The sequence below is a fragment of the Rosa rugosa genome, chromosome 6 (genome assembly GCF_958449725.1).
Source record: "Rosa rugosa chromosome 6, drRosRugo1.1, whole genome shotgun sequence".
In the NCBI taxonomy this organism is placed as follows: Eukaryota; Viridiplantae; Streptophyta; class Magnoliopsida; order Rosales; family Rosaceae; genus Rosa; species Rosa rugosa.
Genome location: NC_084825.1, coordinates 21391325 through 21411812, shown reverse-complemented (window position 1 = coordinate 21411812; position 20488 = coordinate 21391325). Strand labels below are relative to the sequence as shown.

Below are 20488 nucleotides of genomic sequence, written 5' to 3'. Positions count from 1 at the left end.
GAGATTTAGAGACTAACTCGCAGGAACCCAATTAAAGCCTGGATCTTGTTGCCAGAGCCGTTGAAGAAGAAGATGAGCGCGAGTACCTCAAACCCTAGAAAGCCTTCGTTGAATAGAAGAGGGCTTAGAGAGAGAGAGAGAGAGAGCGAGAAGAAGAAGAGAGAAATGCTAGATCTTTAGCCTACGATGTTACTGACTATTGTTTGGGAGGATGAATTTATAGAAACTGAGTGTAATAACCTAGTTTTTTTTAATCAAACAATTTGGTGGCAAACACCGGTTCCGTGATTTAAGGTTAGTGGACAATTGCATAATTTGAAGGCCGGTGCTTTAACATGATTATGCATGAGTGGAAGAACGAATCAATTAAGCTAAGAAACGAATTCTCTCTCTCTCACGTCCGAAACCACCCAAAACAGAGCAAAACTTCTCCAAACTCTCTCTCACTCCACCGGCCACCAATCAAGACCAGAACACTTCCTATAGCTTCGCCTCGACCTTGCGCAGCTGCAGGTGGCAGCCTTGAACCACGACACGGCCACCAGCGGCGGCGGGAAGCTCCGCCCGGTTTGAGCTCGTTTTGGTTCCAAGCTTGATATCTCAAGCTACCGGCCAACAATCCTCACCAAACTTCACCCACGAGCTCGCCTCAACGTCCTGAAGCTCCCAGAAGTGGCCTTGCACGGCGGCGCTACTCGTGGTGGCGGCTGGAAGCCAGACCCGATCAAATCGAAAACCGAAGCTTCGATCGGTATATCTCGAGCTGTAGTGCATCGTTTTGATTGATTCTTTTTCCAGTGGGTTCCCCTTGATGTTGTTAACAACTCTCTAGAAGGCATCGAGGCCTGAAATTGAAGTTTTTACGTCGATCGGAGCCCTCGCCGGATTCTGCAAAATTCTGCAAATTTTCCGACCACCGAAGCTTTCGATCGGTATATCTCGAGCTACAGACCATATTTTTCTGTGATTCTTGAACCAATGCGTTCGTCTTGAGTTTCTTAACAACTCTCTAGAAGGAATCGAAGCCTGAAATTGAAGTTTTGACGTCGAAATCAAGCCTTGCCGGATTCTGCAAATTTCGCCGGATTCTGGAAATTTTCCGGCCACCTCGACTGTTCTAGGTAATTTCCGACCACTTCCTTTCGTTTTCAGACTTCATGCTAGTTATGAAAGTGGATCAACTCGTCATTTTGAACAAGTTTGTAGTTGACGACTTTTGCATCGGAGGTGGTTGACCGCCGCGTTGACCGCCGTTGACCGCCCACTGACCGCCGCTTGTGGCGGCGTATTCGACCATATTTTGAGTTTTTATTATCTAGGTGATGATCTACGCATCCTTACGAGCGTTTTGATATATAACATGGTCATGTTAGAAAAAGTTGATAAATAGTGGATTTACGTTTTTACGTTACTATTTACGGTTTTTTTTTACGTTTTATCTTCGGTTTACGATCTGTGAAGATCAGACCATCGGTTTTACTTCAAATTTTAGTATGTTGATCGTATGACTGTCCCGATGACTTTGTGAGGTCACGGGCGAAGATCCGACCGTTGGATCTTCGTATAATTGAGAAATAGTTATTCGGAAGGCGATTCGTGAGAATCCGACCGTCGGATTTTCATATAATTTTGTGGAGATGTTAGTAAGGGCGATTCAGGAAGATCTGACCGTTGGATCTTCGTGATAATTTTGGAGGATGATCCTAAGGGCGATCCGTGAGGATCCGACCGTTGGATCATCATTAAATTCAGATCCGACCGTTGGATCATCGTTTAATTTGAATCCGACCGTTGGATCATCATTATATTCAGATCTGACCGTTGGATCGTCGTTTAATTACATTTATGAGTTGTTGGCTAAGTTAAGATCATTATTGGATTAGGTTATCGACGGATTGATTTGGTGGACGATTCGGATTGATGTATTTGGCTTTTTAGAAGACGCAGCTGGATTAGAGGTGAGTAAACCTCACGTGGTTCATATTACGAACCGAATAAATTTAATTACCTTATTTTGTCGTAATTGCGTGAAAATATTTATGGAATAAATATTTGTTTTAAAATCATATGGACTTGATCAACTACGGTCCATGGGTAAGTAAAATGATTTTTACTATACAAATGAATTTCTCAGTTTTATTGCATGTGAACTATAGTTGGTATTAGTGATTATCCCTGAGCGGATAATTACGTATATATATATTTACGTGATTATATGTGAATGGTGTGACATTGAAGAGTGTGGAATTGGGATGATTAAATTATTATGAATTGACATGTGACTTACCATATTTTTATGTGATGAACATGATTGATGAGTTCTTGTTAATATTCAAGATTTACATTGGAGGATGTATAGAGTTGGAGAAAGTAGGATTCTGAGGACGAGGTGTCCGAAGTTCGACGGTTAAGGATAACCGGAGTGTTTGTGTACTGAGGACGGGGATGTCCAAGGTGCGACGGTTTATTATTAACCGAAGTTGTGTACTGAGGACGGGGATGTCCAAGGTGCGACGGTTTATTATTAACCGAAGTTGTGTGCTGAGGACGGGGATGTCCAAAGCGCGACGGTTTATTATTAACCGAAGTATATGGTGCTGAGGACGGGGATGTCCAAAGCGCGACGGTTATAGTGTTAACCGAAGTATTTTTTGCCGTTGCTTGACCCTAGGCCAAGGTGTCAGAGGTAACGAGGCAGTTAGAGCTCTAACGTGTTATGGGATGGGACCAAAGTGGTGATAGTGTTGTGAGATAGGACCAAAGTGGTGATATTGAATTGGTTTGACGTTTGCGTCGTGGATGTTGAGATTGTTGGTTGTGTTGTTGAGTTATAAGAATTGTAATTTAAAATCAACAGTTCTTTCTTGTTTACTCATACGAGCTTTAAAGATTTCTTTAAAGCTTACCGGGTTTTGTGTTGTTGCCAATTCCCGGTGCACTATTAAATTCAAATGGTGTAGCGGGAAATCCTACAGGTCAGGAAGATCAAGGCGGAGATCGTGCGGGTTAGAGTTTTTGTTTCAGTTTACAGCTTTGTAAATTGTGAGATGTATTATTAAGAGGTGTGAAGTGTGGTTGTTGTGAGAAAAAAATTCAGGACGTTTATTCTATTAAGTTGTATAATTCATGTTTCGGATTTTAATTGTATTTAAAATTCGGGGCGTGACAGTTTGGTATCAGAGCGTAAGGTACATATTTGGTGACGTGTCAATACCTTCCGAGTGATGGCCCGTCTGCAGCGGATCCCCATCGTGCGCTCTTCGGTATTGGCTAAGTCATTGGGTATGTGTGAGTGTTGGAAGTTGTTTAGGCCGCTAAGTCGTTTTAGGAACGTTAACACCTTCCCTGTAGTATTGACTTGGTTAATATGGACTTGTATTTGACTTATACTGTGTTTTAAGTGTTATACGTGTATTAGCCAAGCATACTATATTTCTTAGGTGTTGAATATTCGAAGGAGTAGTACTTAGAACTACAGAGTTGTCTTGTAGGTTCGTATTTGAATAAGTTCAGTTACCGCGAGTTATAATCTTTAAGGGATGGAAACCTTCGGATTTAACTCTATTGAGTTAGGGTGATTGTTTTATGGAAGTGAGGTTCTTTTGGATGTTGAGGTGTTTGGTTGAAGGCATGATGTTGGCCTATGCACGTACCTAGTGTGGATACGAGTATGAATTGATGGAATTTTTGCCTTATTAGGTTGGATATACAGATGTTTTTGATTTGATTCTTGACTCATGTGGAGTGGTGGGTAGTATTGCGGTTTGGGAATGAATTATTGTGGTTAATTCTTCCATGTGTTTGTAAGTTGATGAGCAGGGTTTAAGTTGTGAGAAAGGAGTTTGATCTCGTGTTTGAGTGATTGAGACGAACGACTATATATTTGAGGTTGTTTTGTGTTTTAAGTTTATGTAGACGGGACACTTAAAGTTTTGAAATAGAGTTTGATTTTTAGTTGATAGATAATGGGGAGAATTAGAATCAACTCTTTGTTAATGATCTTGGACGAGAGTGTGTTTCTATGGTTATGGATTTTAGGTGAAATGGTTAAATACAATTTTGGGTATTGATGATAGTGACATGATTGGGTATCCATAGTGGTTCAAGTGAATTACTATGCGGTATGGAGTTGATTCGATGTATGAATCGTGAAATCTTAGGGTTGAATTATGGTAAGTTTGATGGAGCATGTTTTAGAGGGAATGGTTGAGATTTTATAAGACTAGCACGAGTAACTCTAAGGATGTGAGTTTTCCTAGTTAACTCAGGAAGTGTTTAGCTTTATTAATCCCTAATTCTAGCGACGAAATTATTGTGTTTGGTTTGACTCAGAGGATACTAGCTTGACCTCTGTGCAACTTAATTGATTGTTTGTGATAAATCATTATGATTGATGTGTGCAGCAGAGTTGTCAATGGTTTTGAAAATAGTATTGGGTGACCAAGGTTGATCCTTGGTGTTGTTGTTGGTTTAACAAAAAGAAGAAACGACATACATGCAATCTTATTGATTTTATATTACAAAAAGGGAAACGAGGACTATGCTATACTAAGCCTAGTCAGCAGCTCCGGTTGGATTGAGGCTGAGCTCAAGAGAAACGTTTGAGCCACTGTGGTAACCGCCTGAGCCACCAGAATAGTGACCAAATGCGCTACCTTCCTCGGAAGTAGTCTTCGGGTTACCAAAGACGTCCTCGCCGTGCACGGGGAACAGAGGAAGAGTTTCAACCTCCTGGTGATCTCCTCCTCGTTGTTGCAGGGATGTTTGTCCTCCTGTTGTGCCAAAAGAGTTGTACTGGTATTAGTGTTGAAGTGTGAGGAAGAATACGAAACAAAATTTATATCAAGAAATCCTTCATTACCAGTAGAATCGGTGGAACTAAAGTTGAGATTAATGGATCTACCATCATCGGTAGAACTAGTGGACCCAAAATTGATGTCGATGGATCCACCAGCATCAGTAGAACTAGTGGGCCCAAAATTGAGATCGATGGATCCACCAACACCAGAAGAACTAGTTACCTTGGGCACCTGAACGCCCTGATTTAACCTCTTCTTCTGCTTCTCTCGAGCCTTGAGGTTCTAAAACCAAAAAAAAGACGTTCTTGTCCTCAATCTGCCCATACTGTTTCAGATGGAGACAAATCTCCTGAATCTGCTCTATAGTTAGGTACTTAACTCCCTTGTCATAGTAGAGCCCCTGAAGGATTCTTAGTTGAGCTGGTGTGGGAGTCCACCGGTTATTGGCTGGCCTGATAGGCGTGTTGGCACTACTCCCGGCTGCTTGGTTGCTTCCTTCCTCCTCGGTGGGTTGCTGGGCTTGTAGTTCCATTTGTTGCTGGGCTTGTAGTTCCATTTGTTGCTGGGTTTGAAGTTCCATTAGTTGCAGAGTTCGTGGTTCCATGGTGATGAGTTGAGAGGAAGTGTAAATTGAAGAACGAAGTTGTTGAGTGTTTGAGGGAGATTTTGTTAGAAGGATTGGAGTTGTTGAACTGGTGATTGGAGATCTGAGATTCTCAGAGGAAAGATGAGATCGAATCTTCAAATGGAAGAAAAGATCTGAGAAAGAAGGATTGAAGATTTGGAGGAAAAGATTGAAGATCTGAAAGTTCAGAGGAAAGATGGGATTGAATCAACTAGATGGGAGAGAAGATCAGAAGAGAAGGATTGAAATTGATGAAGAAAGGATTTGAGTTTCGAGAGGAAGGCTGAAGAGTTTGAGAGAGATTGGCTGGGAAAAATTTCTTTTCTTTGGTGTGAACAGTTTTTCTCCAGGATGCACCTATTTATAGAACGAGGTGAGCAGATCTCCACCGTTGGATGGACGATCTCTGAGATTCAATCTACGCGTTGGATTAAAGTCATCCGAAAACCCGGAAAAGTTGTTGGCGCGTGGAGAGCGTGTAAGGGGACAGGCCGAACCTCGAGACGCTGTGGCAGACAGCTTTAGCCGAAAGTGATTTGCTTTCCGTAAATCACGGAAGAGACGTGTCGTGGCACGTGGAGTGTACCGACAGTTTGTTGTTATTCTATCGCTTATGATAGAATAAATAAAAGAAGTTGCATGGATAGTAACGAGAGCAGCTGGTGCTCTAGTGGTTGAAGAGCAAGGCTCTTGTACAAGAGGTCAGAGGTTCGAACCTTGCCTCTCGTTTATTTTTATTATGTTCGCTTATGACATAATAAGTATAACATTTGTACACATTATATTAAGCACAGCTTGTGCTCCAGTGGTTGGGGACAAAGGTTTCGTGCAGCAGGTTGAGGTTTCGAGCCTTGCCTTCCCCGTTATTTTATTTATGTCGCTTATGACATAATAAATATAACATGTGAGCATATATTAATGAAGGCAGCTCTTGCTTCAGTGGTTGGGAGCAAAACCTTCGTGTTCGAGGTCGGGAGTTCGAACCTTACCTCTTACAAATATTTTTGGATCTTGTATATGCTTGATATACGGACGTATATACGGTATGTACGGTATACATACGTATATACGGTCTGTACGGTATGTATACTTATATACAGTTGTACAGTATGCATACGTATATACGGTCTGTACGGTATGCATACGTATATACGGTCTGTACGGTATGCATACGTATATACGGTCTGTACGGTATGCATACGTATATACGGTATGTACAATTTCATACCGTAGCCGAGCTGGAAGTTGGTAGGCCCAAATAGTAAGCCCAATTGTTCGGCCCGATTGGTAGGCCCAATTGTTCGGCCCAAATGGTAGGCCCAAATGTTAAACCCAAATTGGTTCGAGCCGGTTCTAAATGTGGATGGTTCGGTTTCTTCGGCCCAATTGGCCAGCCCTAATGCTTAGCCCAAGGATTGAGCAAGCCCAAGTCATCATCACTGGGTGACATGTTTTATTGGCGTGCTTTTGAGAATGATTTGTTTTGAGTGATGCTAATTGAGAAGCGAAACGCTTTGTGGGAGTGTTTACTGTGCTTGTATGCCAGTACAGGATGACGATCTGTGTGAAAACAGCTATATGTGCAATGCCACGTGGTGATTTGAGTGTGGGTTGCTTGAGGCAATTGTTGTGTTGTAATTTTGAGAAATGATGCGGTGAAGGAATGTCATGTTGATGACTTAAGTGGGGATGAGGATTTCATTTGTGAATTCTCGTTGTGTGAGTTTACGTTTGTGATGAAAGGATTTAGTGGCCATAGGAATGTATTTTTATACAAAGGGCTGTGGTTTTGTAGATTACTACAGTTTTGGGAAAGATGGAGATTCGATGGTTAGGTTAACTGTAATCGAGAGTAATTAACTTGCGCTTAAATTTCGGGACGAAATTTCTTTAAGGAGGGTAGATTGTAATAACCTAGTTTTTTTTAATCAAACAATTTGGTGGCAAACACCGGTTCCGTGATTTAAGGTTAGTGGACAATTGCATAATTTGAAGGCCGGTGCTTTAACATGATTATGCATGAGTGGAAGAACGAATCAATTAAGCTAAGAAACGAATTCTCTCTCTCTCACGTCCGAAACCACCCAAAACAGAGCAAAACTTCTCCAAACTCTCTCTCACTCCACCGGCCACCAATCAAGACCAGAACACTTCCTATAGCTTCGCCTCGACCTTGCGCAGCTGCAGGTGGCAGCCTTGAACCACGACACGGCCACCAGCGGCGGCGGGAAGCTCCGCCCGGTTTGAGCTCGTTTTGGTTCCAAGCTTGATATCTCAAGCTACCGGCCAACAATCCTCACCAAACTTCACCCACGAGCTCGCCTCAACGTCCTGAAGCTCCCAGAAGTGGCCTTGCACGGCGGCGCTACTCGTGGTGGCGGCTGGAAGCCAGACCCGATCAAATCGAAAACCGAAGCTTCGATCGGTATATCTCGAGCTGTAGTGCATCGTTTTGATTGATTCTTTTTCCAGTGGGTTCCCCTTGATGTTGTTAACAACTCTCTAGAAGGCATCGAGGCCTGAAATTGAAGTTTTTACGTCGATCGGAGCCCTCGCCGGATTCTGCAAAATTCTGCAAATTTTCCGACCACCGAAGCTTTCGATCGGTATATCTCGAGCTACAGACCATATTTTTCTGTGATTCTTGAACCAATGCGTTCGTCTTGAGTTTCTTAACAACTCTCTAGAAGGAATCGAAGCCTGAAATTGAAGTTTTGACGTCGAAATCAAGCCTTGCCGGATTCTGCAAATTTCGCCGGATTCTGGAAATTTTCCGGCCACCTCGACTGTTCTAGGTAATTTCCGACCACTTCCTTTCGTTTTCAGACTTCATGCTAGTTATGAAAGTGGATCAACTCGTCATTTTGAACAAGTTTGTAGTTGACGACTTTTGCATCGGAGGTGGTTGACCGCCGCGTTGACCGCCGTTGACCGCCCACTGACCGCCGCTTGTGGCGGCGTATTCGACCATATTTTGAGTTTTTATTATCTAGGTGATGATCTACGCATCCTTACGAGCGTTTTGATATATAACATGGTCATGTTAGAAAAAGTTGATAAATAGTGGATTTACGTTTTTACGTTACTATTTACGGTTTTTTTTTACGTTTTATCTTCGGTTTACGATCTGTGAAGATCAGACCATCGGTTTTACTTCAAATTTTAGTATGTTGATCGTATGACTGTCCCGATGACTTTGTGAGGTCACGGGCGAAGATCCGACCGTTGGATCTTCGTATAATTGAGAAATAGTTATTCGGAAGGCGATTCGTGAGAATCCGACCGTCGGATTTTCATATAATTTTGTGGAGATGTTAGTAAGGGCGATTCAGGAAGATCTGACCGTTGGATCTTCGTGATAATTTTGGAGGATGATCCTAAGGGCGATCCGTGAGGATCCGACCGTTGGATCATCATTAAATTCAGATCCGACCGTTGGATCATCGTTTAATTTGAATCCGACCGTTGGATCATCATTATATTCAGATCTGACCGTTGGATCGTCGTTTAATTACATTTATGAGTTGTTGGCTAAGTTAAGATCATTATTGGATTAGGTTATCGACGGATTGATTTGGTGGACGATTCGGATTGATGTATTTGGCTTTTTAGAAGACGCAGCTGGATTAGAGGTGAGTAAACCTCACGTGGTTCATATTACGAACCGAATAAATTTAATTACCTTATTTTGTCGTAATTGCGTGAAAATATTTATGGAATAAATATTTGTTTTAAAATCATATGGACTTGATCAACTACGGTCCATGGGTAAGTAAAATGATTTTTACTATACAAATGAATTTCTCAGTTTTATTGCATGTGAACTATAGTTGGTATTAGTGATTATCCCTGAGCGGATAATTACGTATATATATATTTACGTGATTATATGTGAATGGTGTGACATTGAAGAGTGTGGAATTGGGATGATTAAATTATTATGAATTGACATGTGACTTACCATATTTTTATGTGATGAACATGATTGATGAGTTCTTGTTAATATTCAAGATTTACATTGGAGGATGTATAGAGTTGGAGAAAGTAGGATTCTGAGGACGAGGTGTCCGAAGTTCGACGGTTAAGGATAACCGGAGTGTTTGTGTACTGAGGACGGGGATGTCCAAGGTGCGACGGTTTATTATTAACCGAAGTTGTGTACTGAGGACGGGGATGTCCAAGGTGCGACGGTTTATTATTAACCGAAGTTGTGTGCTGAGGACGGGGATGTCCAAAGCGCGACGGTTTATTATTAACCGAAGTATATGGTGCTGAGGACGGGGATGTCCAAAGCGCGACGGTTATAGTGTTAACCGAAGTATTTTTTGCCGTTGCTTGACCCTAGGCCAAGGTGTCAGAGGTAACGAGGCAGTTAGAGCTCTAACGTGTTATGGGATGGGACCAAAGTGGTGATAGTGTTGTGAGATAGGACCAAAGTGGTGATATTGAATTGGTTTGACGTTTGCGTCGTGGATGTTGAGATTGTTGGTTGTGTTGTTGAGTTATAAGAATTGTAATTTAAAATCAACAGTTCTTTCTTGTTTACTCATACGAGCTTTAAAGATTTCTTTAAAGCTTACCGGGTTTTGTGTTGTTGCCAATTCCCGGTGCACTATTAAATTCAAATGGTGTAGCGGGAAATCCTACAGGTCAGGAAGATCAAGGCGGAGATCGTGCGGGTTAGAGTTTTTGTTTCAGTTTACAGCTTTGTAAATTGTGAGATGTATTATTAAGAGGTGTGAAGTGTGGTTGTTGTGAGAAAAAAATTCAGGACGTTTATTCTATTAAGTTGTATAATTCATGTTTCGGATTTTAATTGTATTTAAAATTCGGGGCGTGACACTGAGATTGCGTACAAAAGCAGGCGGAACCGACTTACTGATATTTAGAAGAAAAAAAAAAAAAACCCTTCTTCATTAAGCAAACTGAGAAGAAGAAGAGAGAGAAAGGCTAGATCTTTAGCCTACGATGTTACTGACTAGTGTTTGGGAGGATGGATTTATAGAAACTGAGATTGCGTACAAAGCAAGCGGAACCGACTTACTAGCGGAACCGACTTACTGATATTTAGAAGAAAAAAAAAAAAAAAAAAACCTTCTTCATTAAGCAAACTGAGAAGAAGAAGAGAGAGAAAGGCTAGATCATTAAGTAATGAAGTTTTTTTAGGTCAGTAATGATTTCCCTCTTTTCAAAATCACTTATACTCAGGGGCGGAGGCAGGAAGCAGGTATATAAATGGGGGCAAAAAAATTTCCGGGCTTTCGGTTCCAGGCAGTACGTAGCAGCAAGGCTGCAAATAGTACCATTATGCAATCTGCAGTAGCAGCAAGGCTACTATTTGGATATTGATCCTTAGCCATATGAAACAAGAGGAAAAACCTCCAAAAAAGGGGCCTAAACCTCTCAAGTCGAACAGGTGGTGTGCATTCTCATCCTTAGCCATATTCCACGCCAAAACCAAGCTTGTGAAACCCAAGGTTAACAGAATAGTAAGAGAAGCAGCAAATACATCAACATTAAACATGATAGTAACCCACCCAACAATTTTCCACTGCCCCCACTCGTCCCAATGTGGCTCCGCCCCTGGTAAGTTAGTGTTACCTCTGGCACAAGAAAAAAGCAGCTGCTATTTCTTACCTCGGAGCACTTCCACAAGTTCATGACGAATCTAATGGCCATGTGAACCATGGAATATATCTATAGCAGTGTAGGGTCTATGGTAGCTACTGGCAAAACTACGGCTACAGCGTCAACAACTACAGCTGCATCTACAACTACAAAGAAGAATTGGTTCCATCGAGCTTTTCAGCAACTTAGCTGCTACACCTAGATGCTGAAAGACAGAATCAAGAACCAAACCTCTTCTCCTAGTGAAGCGTGGATTTGGACCTAACCAACCAAAACTAAAGGGGCTCATTGTAGCTCTGGTCATTTTCTAAGTGTGAATAAAATGTAATGCAGTACATGTATTAGAGATCGAAGTCGATCGCATGTTGTTACTGTGATGAATTTCTTTGTGAGTATAAAAATAATGCAATGCAGTACATCCATCTGTTATACGTACAAGCCATTAAGCTAAAATTGTTAATCAAGTAAACCACTCAGTGAAATCCTTGCTGTTTCTCTCTCTCTTGTTACATTTTTCTTCTTTAATCTCCCTTCTATCTGAAATGTGCTTTTGCAGCAAAAATCAATAGACACTATTTGGCTCATCAACATTTTGAATACCAAAAGAACGAAGACTACAGTTGTACCATATATATGGAAAGATACAGAGATTGAAAAGGAAAGATTGTATGACAAAAGAAATTTAACAGTAAGGAAACAAAAGAATATGACCCAACAAAGGGGTTTTGTTCCCTCAGGCAGTAACTTCAGAATCAGCCGGGGTATACCAGCCTTTTTGGATCTCTACAGCCTTCTTTCTTCTGGCCAATCGAGACTTTCTGCGTGCTCCAGTATTCCTATGCAATGTTCCAACCTTCACTGCTTTGTCAATGATGGAGTATGCCTCGCCGATAAGCTTCTCAATTGAAAGAACTTCTTCAGCCTGAGCATCTGGTTTCTTCTTGAGCACGTCTAAAGCTTCCAAAACCTGGAAAAGGTAGTCAAGAAAACAAATCATTGGTGTTCATGAATCATGAATTTAGAAAAATGAACTCCTGCAATACTAATATATTCATTTCCTCGCTAGTAACATCACTAAAGAGATCCACATCAATTATGTGGAAATACAAAATAATTTTGCAACTAGGCATATAACACGACGGTCATCAACCAATTAAACGTGACAAATCAGTATTCCTATCCAACTGAACTGTTAACAATTATTACTAACCATGTGTTGAGATGGCAAATCCTCTCTCAACATTCATATATACACATTTTGAACAATTCAGCGTGCAAACATCTGACCACAAAAAAAGACTAGAAAGCAACATGCATAGTAACAGACGGATATCACTTTTAAGTGGCTGAATAGATCAAACAACCAACAACCATTGAGCCAATATCTCAGATAAAGTGAAAAGCCAAGTCATGCCATGAATCAGGAAAGGTTATAGTGATGAAAAGCACAAAGGTCATTCCTACATATTAACTGATGCACGATAACTATTGTGGAGCACACATAATCCTCTAACATATCAATATGCCAGTGTCAGAGTGAAACCCTCAACTTAGTATAGGAGTCTGAAACAAAAGAATGAACAGAAACTTCTTTCTCCCCAATTTTGAGGCTCAACAAATAACAATTACCAACTTACAGGAACAAAAGAGTACAAAAAGATCTTTGAATGAAGTGTAGTTATTCTTATCCAACACAAATAGATTCATCATAAAAGTGACAGCACCCTACATCCTGATTCACACTTTTTTTTCTTCTATACCAACTCAGCAATAGCTCATAGAACTTAGTACTAATGCCCAGAATTTAAGCTAAAAAAAAAACAAAGAAGTAACCTAAATATAGCGTATGTGTCACATTGTAGTAGTAAATCTCCAACTAAATAAACGTAACAGATCAGTATTCCTATCCAACTGAACTGTTGACAATTATTACTAACCATGTGTTGAGATCGCATATCCTCTCCTAATATTCATATATACACATTTTGAACAATTCAGCGTGCATAACATCTGAGCACAAAAAAAGACTAGAAAACAACATGCATAGTAACAGACAAACAACATTTCTAAGTATTCCTATGCAATGTTCCAACCTTCATAAGAGAAAATACTCAAGGCAGCATAATTGAATCAATTGATTGGTTGCTTACAGAAGATTAGAAAGACTGATTCTTATATAGGTTATAAAGAAAGAACACTTGCTGTTAATGACCAATTATTTTAGCAATTTTAGTTTTCTGTTCTACTATAATCCCTTTTGATGGCTTAGCAACTCTAACCCACATAAGCCAATCCACATATACAGAAGACTCCTAACTAGAATACATTATATATTCGTAACATGATTTATGCTCCAGCTTGTATGCGTTACGTCTGACTGGCCGAACTAAATTAGTTAGGGATCCAGAAAACTTTTCCCACTCTTATTTAAGCAAAAGGAAAGAAAAGTGATTAGTATAGAGCTGACCTTTGCCGCAATCCCACCAAGCGCTGGGTCGCTTGAAAGTTTATTTGACATGTTAAAAGCCATATGGATAGCCTTGCAACAATGATATCTTGCTTCCATGCCTGAACAAAAAATTTCGTTTATAATATTAGTTCGAAGAAAATTATTTCACACAGTTGACTTTCGAAATCGAAAAGAAGAGAGGAGCAGTAATTTGAGTCTAATAGAGAACCAGAAAACATATGATCTGGTAAATTTTGAAATATACAACTCAAATTAAACGAAGAAAAAAAAAAACGTCTACGTTGTCATACAGGAAAAAATTAAAGAGATTCTGGTGCTGTGGTCATGAAATGGGTGTGTATCCTGTCAATTTCACTCTTGAGAGCACATTTAGTGCAGACGTGCAGTGACCACAAATTATAAATTCAGCTCATCCAGATAGGTATTGGTTTTATTTTCATAATTCAATATTACACCAGTGTCAATGTGCCATCAGCTGGAAGCACAGTTTAATAGCAATTTCAGAGGAAGGCACCTATTTTAGGAAGGCGCTGATTCGCTTCAACTTATCAAGGAAAACCCAATTTCATGTAATCACTATCTCATTATAAGAATTGCAACTATACACACAATCTGCAGGCAAAGGTGATAACTCGACAAGTATTACAGTCTATGAAAGGGAAACTGCGCTAAAAAAAAAAAAAAAAGGACTATGAAAGAGAAGGACCTAGTTTTGTGGTTTCAGTAGCGGCATCAGTCACTATATTTATTATCTCTTGCTTTGAGCAAATCTCCATGAGGCACCATGGGCGAGCCGCCAACCCAGTCAGCACTCTATAACCCTGCAATAATACATCCACCATAAATAACAAAACACGGCAAACCTTTATATTTTCAGTAAGGTGAACTTTTTTATGTCATATCTATTTCCATTCTCTATCTAAATTGCCACATATGAAGCATCAGCATATCCTTGATTCCACAATTTTAAGAGGTAGTGTGTTGTGAAGAGCGATTAGCATAACAAGCAATACAAACAAAGGAAAGTCCAGTAAAAGTAAATATCATAGTTTCAGATGATCTATTAACATAATTGAAAGGTACTTCCACATAGCTCCAATTAGAATATCTGCTTAATAGTCATTATATAAAAACGGTGGCCTAACTGGGGTCAATAAACTAATTCCCTGTTCATAAAATTTAATAGCTGATGCATTCCTAAAGGAAAAGAAAAAACACAAACAAAAAGACCCATAATTCATGCTTTTAGAAACCTCACCGCCAAACGAGTCTCTGGATCCTGTTGGAAAACTGAGAGGAATATACCCTGTCAATTGCATCCAGAACTGAGTACAACTCCCAAGTATCAAATTATAATAATCTTGAAGTGATTTGATAGATAACACTTTTTGACTCGATCAAACAGACCCAACTTTTGCACAGGCCACCTGCACTCAAGTGCCAGGGGCTTCTTGACTGGAATAATAATATCAAACAGTGCTTATGGTTAAAAAAGTAAGAGAGGACAAAAAAACTGCTCACTGATGGTGTCAACTTTGAGCTCTTGGATGCGGTTTCATAAATCAAGCGTCGTAGGCTTTCTTATGCATCACTAGTCAGTATTATGCTGTTCTTAGATTGAGTTTCTCCAGAGATGTTTGCAAGGGCATGCAAGGCAGCCTGTATTTGCCATAAAAATAAAAATAGAACATCAAAGAAGTGTCAAACAAGGTAAAGTACAACAGGTACTATCTCTGATCATCATCAAGAATTGCACAAAGTACAAAAAATACAAAATAAAAAAAAATAAAACTGTACTCAGTATACTATTAGGAAACATCTTTGATTCCCCTCTTTACAATCCAAATATCCATCTTATTTTGGCAAAGAAAAAAGTCAGCAGAATAGTGGATACACCGATGAATGAAATCGAGCTCCAAAAGATTAAAGATAGCTCTGTATGAGTAGCAGAAACAAAGATGATATACTCTCTGTACCTAAGGATGGCACAAGTACTGTAGAGTCCATAAAGCACGAGACATATGTGGCCCTCATAAACACTGGGTATGATTCAAATCATTTAGCTTTTAAGTATGACACTCCCCCATTTTTATTTTAACTAGTAAGCAGCTATTTCATTGTCAACAGCTAACAGGAATCATAATATAGCATATTCCTCACTTGCTATCTTTAAGCGTTCATAACCTTGTATTACTTTTTTGGAGAGGTGTAAACCATGACCAATACCTTATTTCAACGACTACTTATTCTCCTCCCTACTTTTAATGCATAAATACATTGATGATAAAGACTAATAGATTAGTTATCACTCACAATCAAGGATCCAAGAATAAAAGGTTAGCTGAAGCCGAATTCACTAGTAATTGCCAGACAGCCACACACACACACACACATGGCAGAACCTTTCAAACTGAATCAATTGGAAAATGAATACAGGATAAGGAACAGGAGGGGGGGGGGAGAGAGAGAGAGGAGGACGAAGTTAAAAAAAGCAACCAAAGGATGAAAGAGAAAAAAAAAATATCTACACACACACGTGTGTGTGTGATATATATATATATATATATATATATAGAGAGAGAGAGAGAGAGTAAAAAGAGTAGATGCACTGACCAGTTGTGTACCATGTCCCTGCCTATCAAAGGCAGAATAGATAACATGTCTTACAGCTGGTGGTGAGCTTGACAGTAGCAATTGCGCTCCTTGCATTGCTAAGAGCACCCAGAAATAACAGCTATCAGTATTGAGTTCTTAAGGAACATATAGATTTGTTCCACACTATAAAATTTGATTTCCAAGAGTACAGCAAGTAGTGCATACTTACATGACCCTATTTGACCCAGAGCTTCAAGAGCAGATTCACATTCATCTGTATCATGAGTTTCTGATGAACTAAGTATTCTATCTATGGCTAATACCACAGTCTTCGCACCTGCAAAATCAAGCAATCGCTTACTACTCTTCCTAAGAAATTAACAATTATATCATTATTCAGAAATAACAAATCTCTAACATTTAGCCTATAAAATTATACTTTATTTGATATTCTCAACATGTTCCAAAGAGAATAAATTGCATGCAGAAAAATAAAGCAACTATATAGAATGCATTAGATTCAATCCAGCATGGCAAACATATTCAAGTTGCAAAACATGTGGTCAAAAGATTATGTTAGTGTGGCTATTTCAACCTACTACGGACAGTTGGGGGAAATTGCAACTAGTGAATTTCAAGCATCTCTACTCAGATGGAAAATTACCAAGCAAACAAGCTGGCCAACAGAAGTTATCAAAAGAGCATTACATCATCTTTAAGGGTGTCAACTAATGGAGCATTTGTGCTTCTTTCTCTCTGGGCCAGAAAATGGTATTATAAGTGCCTTAAAAGTGTAGGGGTGAAGTAAGAATCAATTGTTCTCTTAGGACATGTACACAGGCTTTTAATGAGTCATAATGCTGAAGGCAAAAGGCTTAAGTGCATCTTATATTAAAGAGAATACAAAAGTTTATAGTATTTCGAAGAGAAAATCACTTCTCTGGAAATGATGTAAATGGCAATTCTTCAAATTAAAAGTCCCCAAGCATTTGTAACACTAGAGAATGAATGTAAATCTTACTGGATTCATCAGACAAAATGTAATTCTCATTCGACAGCAGTCTTCCACTGATCATCATCGCCCTTGATTTTAGAATTGAGTCCATTGACCGGTTGCTAAAATTGCATACATGTGAGCTGTAATATTGTGTCTATCATAGTTTCTAAGAAGTTAAAAATGATATAAAATGAAATTGATAATAAGAGCATATTTGGCACAACTATATACCTTATTATAGAACTAAGCAGCTGCAGAAGGGTGCTTGTTGACAAAAAAAACTCTACCGTGCTTGATCTCTGATAACTTCATCATTTGATAACATGTAAAATCAAGATTTAAATCCCACAACGATAACTATCGAGGAAAAGAGACTCGAAACAAAAACAAGATCACAGAAGTTTGAAATTGTTTATCAATTCTAAAACAAAATTATGTATTTCAAAATATCATTTAATCAGAAATAATCAATAAAAAGCAAGAGCCATTTTTCTTTCATACTTGTCCTACATATTAGTCCTAGAATATTTGTGTGGACCTTCTCTATTTCCTGTCTGTATATTCAAATTTTATTCATATCAGACTGCTGAATTCTACATACAAACATGCAAAGCTTGCAGGGAAAAAAAAAATTATGAAACATGGAATGCAGTCAATGCACCACCAAAGGAGCAACTTAAGAGAGAAAGAGCTTCAAAGAAAGGCATGTGAATTGTGTGCGCCGCATCTCCAGAAAGAGAGTGAGACCCCCCCGGGGGGGTGAAGAACTGTAGATAATCAATGACCAACCTCATACAAAAGCTCCATAACATTTAAGGTTGCAAGGGTATCATTGGAGTTAATTTCTGCTTCAAAAAGTCTAAGTAGATTTGACTTTCAAACCACTGATGCCACATGGGGGGGAGACAGAGATTAGCTTCACAATTAAAGCCAAAATTCGAACCCGTCCCTGAAAAACATTAATATTATTTAGGATAAGGAAAAGTTGAACAGAGAAAATACATTACTAAGATCAGAATAGATCATGGAAGTTTGTACAAGTAATTGAGACAAATATACAGCTATCCAAGAATTTAAGACAATGAAAAATAGATAAAGCTACCAACACAGAAGATAAAGACACGTCAGAAAACAATTAACCCACTGTCAACTTCTTTTCTGAAAAGTCAGCGAAACAGTGAAATAGATTCACACCAAAAAAATAAAAAATAAAAAAATTCACCGATCTAAAAAATTCATGAACATGCTCAAAGAGTCAAAGGTCACTCTTTTCACTACTCAATTAAATGAATCCCACAACCCTAGCCGAAATGTAAATAAAGAAAGGGAGACATACCTTGAAGATGGCAAAAAATTGGACAGATTGTTGGGGAACTAACAACCAAAATGTAGGAGCTGTAGTTTCATAAAAAAAAAAAATTAAAAAAAAAAGTGTAAGAGCTGCAAAGAATAAAGAAAAATGCATAGACTAACAAAATCAATGAAGAGCCTTCAAATTTTCATTGAGGATTAAAATAGAATTGTACATGAATATCCAATAACAGATTTGGGAACTGGAGAAGCCAACACCATATTAAATGAATATCTAAGAGCATCAAAGGAGATCAGTTCTACCTGCAACCAATTTTTATAAAAGCCTTCAACGCAGACCCTCTTTGAGTGTCTTTAGACTGTCACAGAAACTTGAATTGAGCTGCATAATAATAAAATTAACTGAAGTTAGAAAGGGATTCCATACAAGCCATTATTAATTTATTATGATAAACTATCACATGCTCCTCATAATCTTGAAAACCATTAATAGAAACGTTAGCAGAAACTAAACTTTTGTCATGGTTGCCATGACAGTTGTAAAATGAAACTCCAAATGCACAAAAATGAAAGGTAATTATATCTTATATAGTTGAATATAGAGATGAGCCAAGGCCAAGAGTGAGTTGGCAGAGCTACGAACAAACAAACTGCAGCAAATAGCCACAAAATCTGTCTTATGATGCAGGCAGTGTTGGATGTATACTATATGAACACAAAATCCAAATCCAAAACAAATGAGGCAAAGCAAAAGAAACAGATGAACCCAAAGCACAGACCACTTTAGATGGCAATCTCCTTAATCCCTCGCTATCATACAATTACAACAACGTACTCTTTAACATATGTATTTCTTACAACTTGACAATCTCCATATTTAATGGAGGAATATATGAAGTGGGTTCTCACTTCTCACTCACCTGATTATCCAAATAAACCTTTGAGAAGCTTGATCAATGCCCACCGAAAGGATTTGCAGCCAAACTTGAGCTCCACTCTTCCCGTCTTCCCCAATTTCAGACCTTAGTTTATCAAATCGAAATGACCACCATGGATGGGTTTGAGCTTACCTTAGAGCCTTAGAGTGAATTGATTTCAATCTAAATTCCAAAGCTCAAGTTTCTAGATTTGGTAACAGAAAGAAAGAAGATGGAGACGTCAGTGGCTTCTAACCCAAACCCACAAAAACGACGAATTGGGTAAACTCAGACCAATTCTTCCTCATTCGTATATAAACTGTCGTTCTCAAATACCCTACCAAGCTTTCTTTCGCTGGCTCAGTTCATAATCTGGAAGAGTTCGAGACCTTACGCCTATGCTTATCACTGGCAGCCTGTAATTGTGCGGAAAAAGCAAGGGCAAAACGAGGGATCGTCTGCCTCATGAACATGTGTGAACAGTTAGTTTGTCTTTCGTATATTTAGAACTAGATAGATATCCCGCGCCATGTATATTTACATATTTTAAAATTTGGTGTTCTAACCAATTTCATATATTTATATGTTCCGAAAATTGTTGAAGGAAAATCAACTTATGTGTGTCTATTCAAACTAGGAGTAGTTTCATGATTGTAATAGGAGAGAAGGTTCTAGAATTCCTAGTCCTACTCGGATTAGATTTTCCTCGCTTACCACAGCCAAGTTCTCATTCTTGTAAGGGAAAATTTCGCAAACAGTACACCAAGTAAAGACCACTAATAATTCTTATACATAAAGTTTCAAACCAAACATTTCGATACACGAAATCTGAAACTCTACCCACTATCAGTATACGACGTCAATTTTTGACACCAAAATGTCTATTATGCCCTCAGTTCTTTTTTTTTTAATACATTTTTTTTCTGTTATTTTTTTTTCCTTCGTTTTTTCTGTTATTTTTTTTTCTTCCTTCATTTTTTTTCCTTCGTTTTTATCTCTTTCTTTCTTTTCACATGACTAAATATTGGCTGAGTTACAAATATAAGTTGTAGGACCATAAATCTCACCAATTGGAGGGCAAGGGCAGCGTTGGAAGCGAGGGAGTGAGCGTGGAGGTGAGGAAGGCGGCGTTGGAAGCGAGCCCGG

General features: G+C 39.0%; 1 long non-coding RNA gene and 1 pseudogene across 3 annotated transcripts; one reads left to right on the top strand and one right to left on the bottom strand.

Moving 5' to 3' along the window:
• The first annotated feature begins 233 nt into the window (after positions 1-233).
• LOC133715804 (uncharacterized) lies at positions 234-10260 on the top strand. Of its 3 annotated transcripts, XR_009849214.1 has the most exons (4): positions 234-1121; positions 1884-1958; positions 8982-9056; positions 10059-10260. It is a non-coding gene; the product is annotated as an uncharacterized LOC133715804 (long non-coding RNA). The 3 variants fall into 3 exon arrangements; XR_009849212.1 differs by lacking the exons at positions 8982-9056; positions 10059-10260 and adding an exon at positions 2961-6280; XR_009849213.1 differs by lacking the exons at positions 234-1121; positions 1884-1958 and adding an exon at positions 7310-8219.
• A 1205-nt stretch (positions 10261-11465) lies between these two features.
• LOC133713584 (uncharacterized) lies at positions 11466-19748 on the bottom strand (annotated as a pseudogene).
• Between the last annotated feature and the right edge of the window lie 740 nt (positions 19749-20488).